Source organism: Protopterus annectens, chromosome 8.part0 (assembly GCF_019279795.1).
Source record: "Protopterus annectens isolate FY-2018-M chromosome 8.part0, PAN1.0, whole genome shotgun sequence".
In the NCBI taxonomy this organism is placed as follows: Eukaryota; Metazoa; Chordata; order Ceratodontiformes; family Protopteridae; genus Protopterus; species Protopterus annectens.
The window spans coordinates 1352751107-1352768624 of NC_056741.1; the positions used below are offsets into that span (position 1 = coordinate 1352751107).

The window sequence follows — 17518 nt, forward strand, 5'->3', positions numbered from 1 at the left end:
CTTGAGAAAAGCTTTTCTTCCTCCAGGCAATGTAGAGATGTTCTAACAGTTCTTCCTGCATTTTTCCAAATCAAATCTAAGTATTTGTCAGGCAATTTCTCAAGATTCTTGTGTACATGGCCTCTATGATTCTTATGATTCTCTTCGCCAGACTTCAAGTGAGAAAATCCAGTTGTACCTCAAGACAGTCTGGACTCAGCATCTATTCCTTTATCTTTTCAGATCCCAGTTCTAGTGTTTGTAAGGAGGGAGGTTCTATGGTAGGTAGACCAAGTCTTTTGAAATTCAGGTCACTTATTCTTCTTCTGATTCCTCTTCAGTCTGTCACAATAAAGGCTTCAGACCTGGCATTGTGAGTTGTGTCCAGAGGGGTGAAAGGACAAGGTCTGTGGAGAAATGTGACAGACAAAAGTATATAAATGCAGATGTTCTTCGTGTTTCACTGTTGCAGTCATCACTTTTGGGTTATCTGCCTGTAGGTAGCCCTTAGCCGGCCTGAATACCAGAGTCTTGGATTCCTGCGTCGGATGCTGTCTCTTCTTCCATGACGTCAGATTGTCAGGGGTATAAAACATGCAGCCGACAACATTACATCAGTCTTTCTTGCCGTGCGGTGCCCGAAGCAGAAGCAGTTCGCAAGTGCCAGTCGGCCAACTCCTGAAATTTCCGTTTTTGAGTTTCAGAACCGAAGTCTTCAAAAATAAGTACCCCTTTGGGGATCTTTTTTTCTTGCTCCAACCGATGTCAGTAAAAGTTAACAATTGTCTTACCTGTGGAAAGCAAATACCTCATAAAGATTTTCATTCTTACTGCATCCCTTGCTTAGGCCCAGACCACGACATTCCTCACTGTCGGTTTTGTGCCTTGTTCAACCCCCGAACTATTCATCGTTGGGCTGTCTTTGCAGCAAATTATTTTGGTACTCTGTCAGTACTCCAAAATGGCTTCCTTAAAGCATCCGACTACTGATCTACCAAATAAAAACGTAAAGATAAAGACAGAGACAGACCGCATAGGCCCTAAACTGCCGACGATGCTTCCGTTAAGCTAGTCACCAGTCCGCCGGTACTCAGTGAGGCGCTTTTACATCCCCTGATACCCGCTACCTCAGATGCGCAGGCCTCTACTGAGACCCATTCAGAGTCCGGTATGCCGTGAGATGCTTCTTCGACTATGGAACCTGCGGATGTCTCTTCCTTGGATGGATCCGGAGCTGCTGTGCAGGCTCCGGCTTCTGAGGGTGTATTAAGGCCTACAGACTTGCATTTTAAACCAACGCCATCTTCTTCATCCAGGCCTAAAACTCAATACACACCTAGAAAACTGACATCCAAACCGCATGCTCAGGCCCATATGCCTAAAAAAACAAATGCTTAGAATGGCCGAAGACCTTATTACATTAATTAGGGGAAGCCAGCCTTCCCCCTCTAAGAGACCTAGAATTGAATTTCATTCTGAGTCTTCTGATCAGGAATCTGATATTTCTGTTCCTTCTGATGACCACGATTTGCCCTTATCTACCTATGAGGATTTTGATGCAGAGGATTCCATTCCCTCTGCTTCCCCTCCAGAAGATTTTTCTTTTGGTGAAACCTTGCACACTCGTATGGAGCATTTCAGCTGGGAAAGCCAAGATTACTCTGACTCCAAAAAGAGGCTTAGGGAATTCTTACTCCTTCCTCAACACAGGCCTTTAGCTATCCCTCCTGTTCTGGACATTGTAGATGATGCTTTCTTGGAATCTAGCCTTTTCCCAGGCACTTTACGTCCAGCGCCCAGAAAACCTGACAGGTATTACAGAGTACCTGACTCTCACAAGTTCCTGTTCAAGAATCCTACTGCAGATCCAGAGACCATTTCCCAAGGACCAAAGGGCATTAAGGCTACTGCTGCCAAAAATCCTACCCCTTCTGATAAAGATTTTAGAGCCCTGGACAGGTGGAGTAAGAAGGTATACACTTCTGCTACTTTGGCCATTAGGGTTTTAAATTGCCAGTTTCATATGTTAAAGTACCAGCAGCATACTATGGGACTACTTAAACAGAAAATTATGTTGATTCTTAACTGTGCTGAACACAAAGAATTACAGGATTTAATGCATTCTGCAGAACAAGTTGGTAAGCATACTTTGCAATATGGTTTTGACTCTTTAGAAGCATCTTGCAGGGCTGCTGTCTCTGGGTTTGTACTTAGAAGGCATGCTTGGCTTAAGGAGCAAAACTTGCCAGATCATGTTAAAGCTAAATTACTGGATGCACCCTTAAACCAAGACCACCTGTTTGGCAACAAAGCAGAAGAAGTCCTCAAAAGTATGGAGAGAAAAGCTAAATCTATGCAAACTGTTAAAGATTTCCTACAAGTACAGCCTCCCAGATTTAGTAGGCATTGGCCTTCTAAGAATTGATCCTTTCCAGTCTCTTTCAGGCCTTCTCAGTCCAAACCCAGGAACAGCAGACCACCCAGGTTACAGTCTCAGGCTGCGCACAGGCCTAAGCAGTGGGGGGCTCTCACTTCCAAAGCAGGGAGTAGTAAGCCACCCCCCTACAGAAAAATGGTGCATTGACTTACCCTTAGCCCTTCCAAGCCCTGCTCAACTGCCTGCTCCCTTAGGAGGAAAACTCGCCCTGCATGCAAAAACATGGGAACTCATTACCCAGGACACTTGGGTTTTAAATATAGTTTCCCAAGGATACAGATTCCACTTCCACACCCTACCAACCCCAAACGGTTTACCAGACCTACTCCCAAATCAGTGGGTGGAGGCCCAACAGCAGGCATCTTCTAAGTATCAGGGCTATTCAACCTGTGCCAGCAGAAGAAATGGGACAAGTGTTTTATTCAAGACTTTTCCTGGTACCCAGAAAAGACAGCTCCTGTTGTCCTATCCTGGACCTCTATATTCTAAACACCTTCCTGTAATCCCAAAATTCAAAATGCTAACACTTCAACAGCTGCTTCCTATGCTACGCAAAGATGCCTGGTTGGCAACCTTAGACTTAAAGGAAGCTTACCTGCACAATTCCAATAAGGGAATCTTGCAGGAAATACCTACGCTTTAGGGCAGGCTCCATGCACTATCAGTTCTCTGCACTTCCCTTTGGCTTATTTACTGCGCCCAGGGTATTCACAAAGTGTCTAACTCCAGCCATTGCATTTTGCAGGCAGAGAAATATTCATATATACCCATACGTGGACAATTGTCTGATTCAGGCAGAAAGCCAGGACTTGCCGTTAAAACATCTGGCATTTGTAAAGAAACTTCTAACCTCACTTGGGTACACCATAAACGAAAAGAAATCTCACCTAGTACCATGCCAACAGATTGTATTCCTGGGAGCAAGCTTGAACACAACTTCCCAGATGGCTTTCCTCACTCTAGAGAAACAAGTTTATTTGACAACCTACTTCAAACTTTTGGCCACAAAGCCCCAGCTATCTGTAAGGAAAATTCTGCAAGCCCTGGGGTTCATGGCCTCTTGCATTCTACTAATTCCATATGCAAGACTGCATATGAGGAAACTACAATGGTATCTAAAAAGCCTATGGAGTCAACATTCTCAGGACCTGGAATCAATGATTCCTATCATTCCTTGTATAAAGACAGAGTTCCTTTGGTGGGCAGAGGCCTTCTACTACAACAAGGGGCTCCCTTTCACTCTCCTTTCTGCTGCGCAAACCCTAACAACAGACACATCAGACTATGCTTGGGGGACTCACTTGGCAGGACGGTGCATTCATGGCAAATGGAACCCGAGTCAGATGCACTTACATATCAAGCAAAAAGAAATGTTAGCTGTAAAGAATTCCCTGACAGCCTTCAAAGACCGCATCCTTCCAGGGCAGTTATTGGTAAAGACAGACAACACCACAGTTATGTGGTACATAAACAAGCAGGGGGGAACCCACTCGTATCCTCTCTGCAGACTAGCCATGGCTCTGTGGAACACAGCCTTAAGCTTCCAAGTGCACCTACAAGCTCAATTCCTGCCAGGCAAGCTAAATTCACTGGCAGACGACCTAAGCAGAAATCTCTTGGACCCAAACAAATGGAAACTGGAACCAAAAATATTCAACCTCTTGAGGAACAAATGGAGGACTCCAGAGGTAGACCTGTTTGCCTCCCCTCAGAACTACCAATTGGACAAATTCTGCACAAGGGCTTCCCACAGTCAAGGTTGGAAAGTGGATGCCCTATCCTTTACCTGGGAAAGCTTCTCGGTTTATGCCTTTCCCCCTCTGCCTCTCCTCTCAAAGGTTATGCTAAAGATCAGACAGGACAAGTCAAGGACAATACTGATTGCACCACACTGGCCACACCAGCACTGGTACCCCCTCTTGCACAGTATGACACTGCTGGAACCATGTCACCTGCCTCAGACCCCTTCCCTGCTGTCCCAGCAAGTGGGCCAGATTCTGCACCCTTAGCTTCAAACCCTGAACCTTGCAGCCCGGCTAATTCCTTGAGCTCTCCAATAGCATCCCTCAGCAAGCAGGGCTAGATGTCATTCTGGAGGCAAGGAGGCCTAGTACTAGAAAATCCTATGCTGAAAAGTGGAAAAGATACTGTTCTTGGAGCCAGACTCGGGATGGGCACAACTGTGCCCAGCTTAACTCATATTCTTCAGTACTTAACAGAAATGCTCCACAAGGACCTATCCTTCTCGTCAATTAAAATTCATGCTTCTGCCTTTTCAGCACATTATAACACTGAGCCACCCCTTTTCTCTCACCCCCTGCAAAAGCAATTCCTTAGAGGGGCCAAAAACTTAAGACCCCCCCCCCCAGGAGAGCCCCTACTCCAGCCTGGGACCTTAACTTTGTATTGGAAAAGTTCACTCTCCTTCCCTTTGAATCAGCTGCAACTGCAGAGTTGAAATTCCTGTCTTGGAAAACAACCTTTCTTCTAGCCATCACTTCAGTAAGAAGGGTGTCTGAATTACAGGCCCTCATGGCAGTGGAACCCTTCATTATCTTCCATGCAGACAGGGTTTCCCTCAGGACCAATCCTTCCTTTATGCCCAAGGTGGTGTCTAGTGCGGCCCTAAATCAGTCCATTCATTTGCCTACCTTTTTCCCTAATCCACAAAACAAAGGAGAACGAATACTGCACTCTTTGGATGTGCACAGACAACTTAGATTTTATTTGGGTAGGACTAAGCCTCTCAGAAAATCTGAACAGCTGCTAGTTTGCTTTGCTACAGGAGCAGAGGGGAAGGCCATTTCAAAGCAAACCATTTCTAAATGGAGAGCCCATTGCATTCATTTCTGCTACAAGCACCGTGGAAAACCTACCCCACAGGGGATAAAATCACATTCCACCAGGGCTGTATCTACCTCTGCAGCCTTTTTCAGAGGAGTCCCTACCAGGGACATCCTAGAAGCTGTTACCTGGAGCTCTGTACATACCTTCACCAAGCATTACCACATGCCTATTTTTTCTAAATCCAGAGCTGGTTTTGCCACTGCAGTCTTGCAGGGCTTAATAGCTGGCCCTAATGCTCTCTAACTTCCTCCTCCCTTCCTTAGCTTTGGGAATCAACCCAAATGTGATGACTGCAACAGTGAAACACTAAGAACATAGTACAGTTGTGTACACTTACCATAAATGTAGATGTTAGAGTGTATTCACTGTTGCAGTCCTGGTTACCCTCCCTCCAGCTCCCTGACTTCTCTTGGCTCTACCTTTCCTTCTTGTTTAGTGTATTTACATTTTCTGGTGTATTTGCTTTTTGATGGAGGTGTTCCATAGTATATAATTGCTTCCCATTGAGGGGGCACCTGACATCTGGGGCAAGAAAAACTGATGTAATGGCATCGGCTACATGTTTTATACCCCTGACGAATTGACGTCAAGGAAGAAGAGACAGCATCTGATGCAGGAATCCAAGACTCTGGTGTTCAGGCCGGCTGAGGGCTACCTGCAGGCAGATAACCCAAATGTGATGGCTGCAACAGTGAATACACTTGAACATCTACATTTATGGTAAGTGTACACAACTGTACTTTATAAATGCTTTGAAACCCCTAAGTCATCTTTTTTCTCCAGCATGTGTGCAAGTTTTCGCAGACAAAACTGTAGATATGTGGTACATCGAAAAATATGGGGGTACCAGATCTTACACTCTTTGCAGACTTGGTATGATAGCCTGGAAGTTAGGAGCTCCATTCAAGTTTGATTTTTCAAGCTTCATACATTCTGCCAGAGCAAAACTTTAAAGCAAATGAGCTAAGCAGGACCCAGACAGATCCTCATAAATGGAAATTGCACCCAGGGGCCCCTTTCAAGAATTGATCCAGCTGTGGGGGACAGCTCAAGTTGATCTGTTTGTCTACTTTCAAAATAGGAAGTTGAAGAAATTCTTCTCCAGGATTCCTTACAGACAGGCCTGAAAGACTGATTATTTCTCATTCTTTTGGACGGGAACATTCTTTTATGCTTTTCCACCCGTCACAAGACAGGGGATGTTTGATAAACCACAACCTGAAATCTCTTTATTTGACTGCTTGGATGATATAATTTTGATACCTTTTAGGTACCCTTTTTCTGAGCATCTGCAGCAGATACTGAAGGTGGCTAAAAATCTTGCTACTAGAAAATTATGTATGTCTAAGTGGAAAAGATTTTCTAGTTTGTGCCATTCCAAGGATCAGGACCCTTTTGATGCCTGGCTGCCTTTGCTTCTTGATTAATTGTGTGACTTTTTTGCTGTCGAGGCAGTGCCTTTACTAATAAAGTGTGCTACATATAAAGCCTTCCTTACTACAGTAGACAGTTCGCACGAGTGCCAGTCTGCTGCTACCTGAGTTTCGTATTCTGAATTGAAGCTGAAGTCTTCTAAAGCTAAGTACCCCATTGGGGATCCTTTTTTCTTGCACTAACCGATGTCAGAAAAAGTTAACAATTGTCTTGCCTGTGGAAAGCAAATACCACTCCGAGACTTTCATTCTTACTGCATCACTTGCTTAGGCCCAGACCACGACGTCCCTCGCTGTCGCTTTTGTGCTTTGTTTAATGCCAGAACTATACATCATAGGGCCCTTATTGTAGCTAGATAGTTTTGCTTACAGTCCTCGAATTCCAATATGGCTTTGGTAAGCCATCCAACAACAGATCTTCCAAAAAAATGTGAGGATAAAGACAGACCACACAGGTCCAAACCTACCGACGACACTTCCATTAAGCTATTCATCAGTTCTCTGGTCCTCAGTGAGGCGCTTTCGCAGCCCCTGATACCTGCTTCTGTGGATTCGCAGGTTGCTACTGAGACCCTTTTGGAGTCCGGTATGCCGCAAAAGTCTTCTTTGACTAAGGATCCTGCGGTTGTCTCTCCCTTGGTTGAGTCCAGAGCCACTGAGCAGGCATCGGCTTCCAAGGAAGTACTTTGCACTACCGATTTTCGACACAAACCGACAACTTCTTTCGCGTCTACAGTTCTTTCGAAAACTACCAAGTTTCTAAGGCCCAGGGTACAAACCACACCCAAGAAACCGACGACCCAATCTCAGGCACCTGCTTCCTTGCCTCAGTCTCAAATGCTTAAAATGGCAGAAGACCTTATCATGCTGATCAGGGAAAGCCAAGCTACCCCTTCCAAAAGAAAAAGAGATCTGTCCCCAGTAGTTTTGTCTGAACAGGAGTCTGATGACTGATGCATCTGAATATGAAGACATGCAACCACTCTCTGCTTATGAGGATTCTGATGAATAGGATTCCATTCCTTCAGCCTCTCCACCCGAGGATTTTTCCTTTGGAGAAACCCTTCATACCTTAAGGGAGCATTTCCAATGGGAATGTCAGGACTACCCTCAGTATAAAAAGACTCAGAGAATTCTTAGATCTTCCGCAGCATAGACCCCTGGCCATCACCCCAGTCCTGGATGTTGTGGACGATGTTTTCCTGGAATCCAGTTTGACTCCTGACACCCTCCCTCCTGCACCCAGAAAACCTGACAGGTATTTTCAGAGTCCCTGACAAACACAAATTTCTTTTCAAAAATCCTACTGCTGACCCTGAGGTAATTTCTCAAGGGACTAAAGGAATTTAAAGCAACCTCTGCTAAGAATCCCACCCTCTCAGATAGGGATTCCCGAGCACTAGACAGATGGGGTAAAACAGTATACACCTCTGCTACTCTTGCTATCAGAGCACTAAATTGCCAGTTTCGTATGCTAAAATTTCAGCAACATACCATGGAACTCCTCAAACAAAAAGTGTCTTCCTTTCCTGCTTGTGCAGAATCTAAAGAGTTACAAGAGTTAATGCATTCTGCAAGTCAAGTGACTAAGCACACCTTACACTGTGCTTTTGATGCCCTAAAAGCTTCTTGCAGGGCAGCAGTCACCGGGTGTTCTGTCCTTAGAAGGCATGCATGGCTTAAGGAACAGCCCTTGCCCTACCATGTTAAATCTAAATTATTGGATGCACCCTTGCACAAAGGCAACTTATTTGGCACTAAGGCAGAGGCGATCTTAAAAAAAGTGGAAGAAAAAGCTAAATCTATGCAGACAGTTAAGGATTTCCTACAGGTCCAGCCACCCAGGATCAGCAAGCATTGCCCCTCCAAGCACTGGTCCTTTCCTGCTCCCACCAGGTCAGTTCAGCCCAGACCCCCCCAGACAGCAGCCACAGGGAATGCAGAAATCAAAACAGTGGAATTCCTCCACTTCCAAACCAGGGAGTTCTAAGCCACCCCTCATGGTAAGAACTCACAATGACTCTCCTCTCCCTCTGCCCATCCTCACTTACCCCTAGGAGGAAAACTCTCCTTTCACGTAAGCACCTGGGCCACCATTACCAACAACCGCTGGGTCCTCAACATAGTGTCCCAGGGATACAAATTTTCTTTCCACACTTTTCCAACCCCAAAAGGGTTCCCACATCTACCTCCAAACCAGTGGGCAGAGGCGAAAAAGCAAGTCCTTTCCGTGCTCTCTGTGAGGGCAATAGAGCACGTTCCTGCAGAACAGATAGGCCAAGGTTTCTACTCCAGACTTTTTCTAGTACCCAGAAAAGAGGGCATCTGGCACCCCTTCCTCGATCTATCCATTCTAAACACCTTCCTGGGATACCAAAATTCAAAATGCTCACCCTCCAGCAACTGCTACCCATGCTCTTCAAGGATGCTTGGCTAGCCACCCCAGACCTAAAAGAGGCCTACCTCCACATTCCTCTCAGGGAATCATGCAGGAAATATCTACATTTCAGGGCAGGATCTCTGCACTTTCAGTTCTCTGCAGTTCCCTTTGGCTTATCTACTGCTCCCAGAGTTTTCACAAATTGCCTGGCTCCCGCCATTGCCTTTTGCAGACAAAGGAATATCTAAATTTACCCATGCTTAGATGACTGCCTAATTCAGGCAGATAGTCAGGAAACACTGCTCAAGCACCTGGCTTTTGTAAAGTCCCTACTGACCTCCCTGGGGTACACTATCAATGAAAAGAAATCCAAACTAGTACCCACCCAAAGGATTATATTCCTGGGAGCAAGCCTGGACACAGCATCCCAGATGGCATTCCTTACACCAGAAAAGCAAACTTACCTAACAGCCTACTTCTCTCAGCTAGCCACCAGACCCCAGTTATCTGCAAGGAAAATTCTGCAAGCTCTGGGGTTCATGGCATCTTGCATTCTACTTATTCCATATGCCAGACTGCGTATGAGGAAACTTCAGTGGAATCTAAAAAGCCTTTGGTGTCAACACTCTCAAAACCTGGAAATGCTTATACCAATGATACCTTGTCTAAGGAAAGGTTTTCTTTGGTGGGCAGCAGCATGCTCCCACAACAAGGGACTACCTTTCTCACCACCCCTTGCTGCCTAGACCCTCAACACAGATGCATCAGACTATGCCTGGGGTGCACACCTGGACAGCAGGTGCATACAGGGCCAATGGAGCCCACAGCAAATCCATCTGCACATCAACCAAAAAGAGATGTTAGCTGTCCAACAAGCATTGACAGCTTTCAAGCCCCTTCTCTCCCCCAGGGGCTCTCCTGATCAAAACAGACAACACCACTGCAATGTGGTATATCAGCAAGCAGGGAGGGACTCATTCCTATCCTCCATGCAGGCTGGCCATGACCCTTTGGCACACAGCCTCTGCCATGCAGCTCCACCTGTTAGCACAATTCCTGCCAGGTTCTCTAAACTCTCTGGCAGACCACTTAAGCAGAAATCTTCTGGACCCACATGAGTGGCAGCTAGACAAAAGAACCTTCACCCTAATAACTCAGAAATGGGGCACCCCGAAGGTCGACCTCTTTGCCTCCCACGCCAACCATCAGCTCAGCAAGTTCTTCACCAAGTAGCATCACTGCATGGCTTGGAAAGTGGATGCAGTATCCTTCCCCTGGTTCAATCTGTCGGTCTGTGCATTTCCTCCACTACCTCTCATCCCCAGGGTACTGCTCAAAATAAGGGAGGAAAAATCAAGGACAATTCTTATTGCTTCAGACTGGCCTCGCCAGCACTGGTACCCACTGCTGTGCAGCCTCTCCCCTCTGCCACCATGGCATCTCACTCAGACCCCAACCCTCCTGACCTAGAGGGAAGGAGAATTTATGCATCCCAATTGCAGACCCTCAATTCGGCAGCCTGGCTTATTCCCTGACCACTGATCAATCTGCCAACCTCAGTAAACAGGCTCTAGATGTTATACGTGAGGCCAGATGCCCTAGCACTAGAAAGTCTTATGCTGACAAATGGAAAAGGTTCTGCACCTGGATTCAGGCTAAGGGAGCCGATATGGCACAGCCCCCCCTACCTCTCATCCTGGATTACTTAGCTGACCTGCTACACAGTGGTCTCTCTTATTCCTCTATTAAAATTCATGCGTCTGCTATCTCAGCTCATTTCCACACTGAGCAGCCCCTTTTCTCACACCCTGTGATCAAACAATTCCTAAGAGTGGCTAGCAACTTGAGGCCACCCAGAAGAGCAACTTCTCCAGCTTGGGCCCTTAACTTTGTGTTGGAAAAGCTCACTCTGCCCCCCTTTGGACCAGCATCTTCAGCAGAGTTAAAATTTCTCTCCTGGAAGACAGCTTTTCTTCTGGCCATCACTTCCTGCCAAAGTGGTGTCCAGTGTGGCTCTCAACCAATCCATTCATTTGCCACCTTTTTCCCTAACCCACAAAACAAGGGGGAAAGGATCCTTCACTCTCTAGATGTACACAGACAGCTCAGATTCTATCTAGACAGGACTAAATCATTCAGAAAGTCTGATCAATTACTGGTTAGCTTTGCTGCAGGGGCAGAGGGCAAAGCCATCTCCAAACAAACAATTTCCAAATGGATAGCACACTGCATCCATTTCTGTTACAATCAACTTGGAAAACCTCTCCCTAAGGGGAGGTCAGGCCTCACTCCACCAGAGCAGCCTCCACCTGTGCAGCTTTCCTCAGAGGAGTCCCCATCAGGGACATCCTGGAGGCTGCCACTTGTCCATCTGTTCACACTTTCACCAAGCATTACCACCTGCCTATCTTCTCCAAATCCAGGACAGGCTTTGCCCCTGCAGTCTTGCAGGGCATCCTAGCCAGCCCCTAGTCTCCTTAACTGCCTCCACCCTTTTCCTCAGCTTTGGGAATCAACCCAAATGTGATGACTGCAACAGTGAAACACGAAGAACATAGTACAGTTGTTTACACTTACCATAAATGTAGATGTTCGAGTGTATTCACTGTTGCAGTCCTGGTTTCCGTTCCTCCATCCCCCTCTTCTTTCTCTGTCTCTCCTTACAAGGAACTTTAGGTATTTACTTTCTACTGGTGGGGTTCTTCTACCATAACCTGGCTCCCACTTGGGGGCTCCTGACAGGGCAAGAAAAACTGATGTAATGGCGTCGGGTGCCTTACTTTATACTACTGACGACCTGATGTCAGTCCTGAAGTGACAGCAACCGACGCAGAAATACTAAGCTTCTGGTATTCGGGCCGGCCGAGGGGTACCCTGGCAGGGATAACCCTGATGTGATGACTGCAACAGTGAATACACTCGAACATCTACATTTATGGTAAGTGTACACAACTGTACTTTCTTAGTTCTCTGCATAAAGTCATCCCACCTAAACCACTTATTGTGAATCCCTCCCCCTTTGCCTTTTGATTTGACTTCCTACAGGTGTTTTATTTCTAACACATCTATTCTGTATTAAAATGTGGTTTGCTCAACCTCTTGAACCTCATTCTCTGACTGCCTATTTTGTTGCCTTTTTGATATTGCTTGCCTATAATTCTTACTTGAGCCAGAAAGATGTATATCTATCAGCCTGCAAGTCTACAGTGACATGACACTTTTTTAGGTGCTTGAAGGAAACAAGTTTTATTTTTGTTAGTTTTCAAAGGAGTGACTATCTTGCTTTACTGTCTTTCTGCACTGTTTTCTTGTCCCCAAATTGGTTTTGCTAAATTATGCTCTGCTTGTGACATACTGCATCCAGTTGTAGTGCATCAGTTTAACTTCTGTTCAGAAAAGCAGCCTTTGTGTTTATCTGTCTTTAGAAAATATGGGCTTAAAACAGCACTGAGCTTTGCTGCTGTCACTTTAACAATTGAGAAAGAAAGAGATGGTTTTAGTATGCGCCCTCCATAGGCCACATGAGGAATTTGTATAATCTATCCCAAGTACAGAGAATCAAGGCTGATTCTAATGTGAGGGGAATAAACAGCTCAGCACCGTTTTGGACTAATGATGTTGCCAGCATCTTGAGTGGGGGACACAAGCTAAAAACAAGTGAGTGCCCTATGGAGCTGTGAAAGTGACAGTTTTGTTTGGCTGTTTGTTCACAATCCTAGGGGCTGTTGTACATCTTGGCATTCGTTTTTCCTTTTGGTTTGTTTATATATGAACAGCTACAGAGGGCAGAGCAGAGATGAAAGTATTTTGTTTAGCTCCCACTCTTCCATTCTAGATTTCAAGAAAATATTTTCTTTTGATCTTCATTGAGAAAATGATTTTTCAAGGATTTTAGTCAAGTTCTTTAGATTTTCTTTTAGCATTTTTTTGAAACGGGTATAACCCAATACATATTGTTTCATGGATGACCTGGGAGCTTTGGTATGTAAGTGTATGTGGTAAGTGAGGTCAGAGGCCTTACTCTTTCATATGTTGCTTTGTAGGATAGACTTAAAACTCTGTTTTTGTCTTCTGTTGCATTGTAATTTTTTGCCAGTTTTTAAAACATTGGATAATGTTAGATGGAATTAATTAAAAGTAGAGGTTAATTGTCTGATGTCTGTTTGGCAGGCTGTGCATTTCAGTAAGTAATTTTCCAGTCTGTCCCCTTTCCTTTTTCTGTAACAAGACTTTTTTAAGTTTATTGTCTACAGTTCTGATAGGAGTAGGTCATTTGATAGTGCAGTGCAGTGCACAGTATCACACATTTAGTGGAGTTTTGTTGAATTTATTCAAGTTTATTTTCTGACAGGTAAAATAGCAAGATGCTAGTGTCTAAATGTCTGAGGAAGGAGAAAGCTGGCTGTGCTATGGGGATAGAGACTGATAGACATATATTTATTTGTTTGTTTGTAGAAGTAATCATTCAGGCTGTGTAATGGAGTCCGCTAGTCTAGCAACTGAATTTCCTTTGTGAATTATTTATAGAGGGAATCCCACTTTAGCTGCTGCAGTTGGTCATGTTGTGCCCAGTGGCAGCTTGTGACTGGTTAGGAAATAATGTGTGAGCACATTGTGAAAAAATTAGTGTGTGCGAGCAAGCTCACATGTACCGGTGCACACTTTGGGAGACAACTGTTTGTGAGTAGTCTGTAATGGGAAACAAAATCATTCTGTATAGCACTTTTTGCTCATGGGTGGCAGCTCTGTTTTTGTGAGTAATTCTTCATGGAAAGGAAGATTATTCTATTTGTTCATGCTGGTTGTATGTTTTATCATGAACCCTTTTATACTTGCCATTTGTTGCTGCTATTGCATAGCTTTCTTATTGTACTAAAGGGAATTAGTGGATGAAGTGCCCCTTATATGTTTTTCATAAACAAAAACATGGCCTAAATTGTGTCTCAGTTTCAGATTGAAACAGATTTCCAACTGGACTATGGAGTAGAAAACAGAAAGGTATTAAACGTATAGAGAATTGAGTAGCAGTAAATAAGGGAAAATTCCTTGTTGAGGGTTTTTATAAGCAAGGATGTTTTCATTCTGGATTTATACTCAAACCATTAACTCAGCATTTTCTCTTAGAATATGTGAGCTTTTGTTCATTTTGAATTGGTTTGCATTATTTCAAGCACCAAGGAAATGACTTTTATTCAATTTATGTAGTTGTTTAACCTGATAGTTTCATAATGAAAGTATTCTTCTTGGTCTTTTTCTGCAGGTTACAAGGAATGCATGTAAGTTGACAAAAACAGTGCTAAAACCTGAACAATACGAGTAGGCACAAATGTAAAAAAACAGGCTGCTGAAAAACAAACGCACAAATACAAAAAGTTTAAGTAACAAGCTCGGTGTCCGAGACACCCCCCCCCATTTGCTGTTTTTTTCAAGTTCTTCCTGCTTGCGAGCCTGTGCTATTTGACAACCTGGTATTTCAGGATTTCTTGACTGCCACACTGGTAAACTCCCGTGAGCCACCCTCTAATATGATTTCTGCAATGTTAAGATCTGTGATTAGCATAAATGTGCACACAGCTCACGCTGTAGCCTTGTATATGCACTCACTTCATAAGTTGGTTCTTGTATATTCACAGAATTAGTACACAGCTTAGCTGCTTGCTATATGTGTAGTGCAGCTAAATTAATGATTGTGTCTGTAGAAGGGTGTGAGCTGACTAAACAAGCTTCACTGTACCTTTAAGATTACTATACGGAGTGAGTATGTATTTAATTATTGCATCTATGATGTATGATGCTTTGCAGTGGGTAAAAAGTCCGTCTGTAATGTTTTGTCCTTTGGCCTAAGTTGGAGTTGAAAAAAGCCTGTTATGGATCAGCTCACCTACACACACAGCAAACATTAAGTAAATGAAGTAAATAACTTCTTGTTTACCTTATATGATGTGTAACCAAGTCATATGTAATAGCATGCTTGTGGTTTCTTTATCATGTGGCCTTTCAGTAAGCATCAGTTGTCTGTTGCCATGGAGGAGAGTGGAATGGCTGTAATAGTTTCTAAGCTTAGCAGTTACTAGTATGAGTCAGGATATGGAGCGAGTTCTCATTATTAAGGTGAGGCCAGTATACCAAAAGGTATAGTTTGGCCTGCAGTGGTGAAGAAGTATAACTTTGGCAGACATTTGATATGTGGCACTCTTCTAACCGTCATTTATAGAATAGTTTTCATATGATTTGGTTGTAGTAGTGGACAAAAGACAACTGTAGCAAATTTCAACCAGTGTTCATAATTTAGCTATTTGAGTTAAAACAGCTGCCCGCACTTGGAAGAACTTGTGAACTACAGCCAAATTTCTAGTAGTACAGCTAATTAAGTATGTTACCCTGCATGACTTAGATCAGATTTGTAAAGGAGTCAGAAAATGCATCCTATTTATGCAAGTACAGCTTTGACAGTGGCCTCGAATGCGCAGTATGAATCCTAGGCAATGGCCATTTATTAAAAGCCGCCGGCCAGTGGTAGAACTTATGTTGGAACAGCAGTTGTAAATTAAGTTACTGTATGTCAAAGCTGATAAGCAGGTAACTTGAAGCAGATGCTGCTGCATATATAGTAGAAAGTAATAGTTATTCCTGTAGAAAAAAAAATCCACTTTTTTACTCGTTTTCAGTAGAGAAGACAAGTGATTATACTGTAAGGTACTAACATCTTATATTTTGATTTATGTTAAAAATGTCTGGACAGATGGCTACTTAAAAGCTTGACACACATTTACATACATCTGCAGATGCACACATACATGTGTGCATACCTGTCACCCTCTTAGTGCAAGAAATCTGGACAAAGACATAACAGTGGGACAATGGCCCAAAGGCAAGGACAATTTTTAAATATTGCTCTTACAAACTTAGGAAGTTGATAGAATAACAGATTTTTGTATTAACGTGAATTTTCTGAAGGTATAAAGTCTGAAACTTAAATGTCTGTCATTATATTCTAACTTCAGTCTTTAATGATTTGCCACTAATTTGCCAGAAAACCACAATTTTGTGAAAAATGGACCAAAATATGAGGCAAAAATCTGTACATTCTGTGAAAATCTGTACACTTGAGGGGTATGTAGTGTGTGTGTGTGTGTGGGGGGGGGGGGGTATGTGCGGGCGCATATATGTGGTTGCAGTAGGTATTTTCGAATAGTCAGTTCGACTGGCAAGTGGTTGAGCTCATTTAATCATAACATTTATTTCGTCAGTAAGGTCTTCAAGGAATACTAGACTTGCCTCTCCTACAGGACCCATGTTAAAGCCCATTCTTGTGTTTTGATGGGAACAGCTTTTGATGTAATGGAATGGGTAATTTAGATATGGATGACGTGATCGTTTGATCAATGTTAATGAAATCATGTGTGTATACCTATATATATTTTTTATCCCTGATGCCTGGCAGCTGTATGCCTTCCCATGACCCAGCAAGCCTAAACATTCCTGTCCAGGTGAGAGATTGTAGCAGGTGGCTATTATCCAGGAACTATTAAAGTTTATTATAGTGACACATATTCTTAGTATCCCATGACATGTGATAGGTTCAGTTTGCAATGCTGACCTTGTAGACATTTGACCAACAATATACTCTCCATTCCAGATATAGTGCACACTTTTTGGTGTTCATACAGTGGAAATTGTGGGAACAGTATATACAGAATAATGTTTTATGGTTCTGTTGCTTGTGGTGAAATTTTGAGCTGGCATCAGCTGCTCATTCCTTCCCACCGTCAGCTCCTCTGGCACTCGGTTTGTCAATTGGTCCAAAGTTGCCTGGGTAACATCAAGGCTTCTCCATAATGCAGTACAGTGCTGACTACTCAAAACTATGTTTAACATTATCCTAGAAAAATGAATCATTAACTGCCAACTTATAGACAAGGTGTGAATAGAATGGTCATTACAAGGCAAAGGTAGAAGAACAGCAACAAGAAAGTATAAAATAGTTTTCAGTATTCTGCAGATGTGGTTCTTCTTTACAAGAGTTGCAACAAAACTAAGGCTGGAAATTTTTTACCTGTTAATTTAACCGTAGTGGCAATAAAAATGATAGGCTCACAGTTTTAAAAAAAAAAAGCATTTCAAACCACTTGGGCACAAAGTCACAGACAGCGTGGATTTGTAGAAGGAAGTTTATGGCAGTGATGCATGGTTAAGAATTCTTTGACTGACTACCCAGGGTAATTGACTTGAAAGGGATTATATATGCAGGGCTTGCTTAGATATTGGCAATGTAGCACGTCAGAGGATAGCAGATCAAGTTAGTTGGATTTTAAGTAGTTTCTGTAGTGGCAACTTGTGTAAAATGTTAGCTAGGCAATAAGACACGAGTAATAATAAGCAGAATCCATTCTTGGAATAATTGTTACAACTTGAGTATTAGAGGGATCAGTGTTTTTCAGT

At 43.5% G+C, this 17518-nt stretch overlaps 1 protein-coding gene across 8 annotated transcripts in view; it reads left to right on the forward strand.

The window, feature by feature from the left end:
* Positions 1-17518, forward strand: part of PHLDB1 (pleckstrin homology like domain family B member 1) — a 2201164-nt gene that overhangs the window by 997298 nt on the left and 1186348 nt on the right. The gene's annotated exons all lie outside the window — the stretch shown is intronic.